This window comes from Pristiophorus japonicus, chromosome 16, assembly GCF_044704955.1.
Source record: "Pristiophorus japonicus isolate sPriJap1 chromosome 16, sPriJap1.hap1, whole genome shotgun sequence".
NCBI lineage: Eukaryota > Metazoa > Chordata > Chondrichthyes > Pristiophoridae > Pristiophorus > Pristiophorus japonicus.
This window is the reverse complement of record NC_091992.1, coordinates 73942906-73944283: the sequence shown is the minus strand read 5'-3', so window position 1 is coordinate 73944283 and position 1378 is coordinate 73942906. Positions and strand designations below refer to the sequence as shown.

The following is a 1378-nucleotide window of genomic DNA, read 5'->3' as shown; positions in this document are numbered from 1 at the left end:
TTATTGTTTGAAGGATACCGGGATAACTCCCTCGTGCCATGGGATTTTGTTTATTTACATCCACCTTGGAGGGTTAACATCTCAGCCGAAAGACGGATTGAAATCAGTGAAAAGAAAAGAAAAACAGACTGATTGGCTATTGTCCGTTTCGCCCGAGACCGATTCCCCCTCCCGGGTGGGGTCTCTGTGAGCTGGGTGCCCATGTGGGCTGTGCCCACACACTTGCCTCTGTGTCAGAAGGTTGTGGGATCAAGTCCCACTCCAGGTACTTCAGCGCAAAATTTTAGGCTGACAATCTAGGGCAGTGCTGAGGGAGGGCTGCACTGTCGGAGGTGCCGTCTTTCGGATGAGATGTTAAACCGAGGTCCTGTCTGCTCTCTCAGGTGGATGTAAAAGATCCCATGGCACTATTTCGAAGAAGAGCCGGGAGTTATCCCCGGTGTCCTGGCCAATATTTATCCCTCAATCAACATCACAAAAACAGATAATCTGGTCATTATCACATTGCTGTTTGTGGGAGCTTGCTGTGCGTATATTGGCAGCCGCGTTTACCAAATTACAACAATGTGTGAAAGTATTTAATTGGCTGTAAAGCGCTTTGAGATGTCCGGTGGTCGTGAAAGGCACTATATACGTGCCATTCTTTCTTTTTTTTAAAGTTGCTCTGACTTTTGGGTTGAGTTTGGGCCAAGGCCTGAGTGAAGAGACTGTTTGAGGAGGAGCTGCTGCGGCTCAGGGCTGCTGGCATTGGCAATACTGAGTGCTATTGACAATACAAAGTGGTGCATTAAGCAATACTTTGACTGCCTGGTGTTCACCAGTGCGGATGTCCTGTCCCACTGCACTAAACACAAAGACCGCGTGGCCTAATGGATAAGGCGTCCGACTTCGGATCGGAAGATTGAGGGTTCGAGTCCCTTCGTGGTCGCGTTTTGTCTTCAAAGGAAAAATATATGTGTAATTTTTTTTTTGCAATCTTGAAAATAATCGTTTTTTTTTAAATACAAAAGGATTAATGCAGCGGCGGCACCCCGGATTTTCACAGTTCGGAGTTTGGCAGCGATTTATTTAATTGCATTTCCGATTTATGTCTGGATCCGAGAGTGACGATCCGGGTCCGGGGCGGATTAAATCGGCCCGGGTCCCCCCGGGAATCCCGCACCACCGCACGTTCAATATTCACCCCCCACCCCGTGCATTCACCCCTCTCCACACCCCCCCCCCCCCCCAACCCATCCCGTGTATTCACCCCTTTCCCCCCCACCCCGTGCATTCACCCCTCTCCACCCCCCCCCCCCAACCCATCCCGTGTATCCACCCCTTTCCCCCCCACCCCGTGCATTCACCCCTCTCCACCCCCCCCCCCCAACCCATCCCG

The 1378-nt window shown here is 51.1% G+C and overlaps 1 non-coding gene across 1 annotated transcript; it reads left to right on the top strand.

Annotated features, from left to right (window-relative positions):
• Positions 1-855: 855 nt before the first annotated feature.
• trnar-ucg (transfer RNA arginine (anticodon UCG)) lies at positions 856-928 on the top strand. Its single transcript has one exon. It is a non-coding gene; the product is annotated as a tRNA-Arg (tRNA).
• Positions 929-1378: the final 450 nt, after the last annotated feature.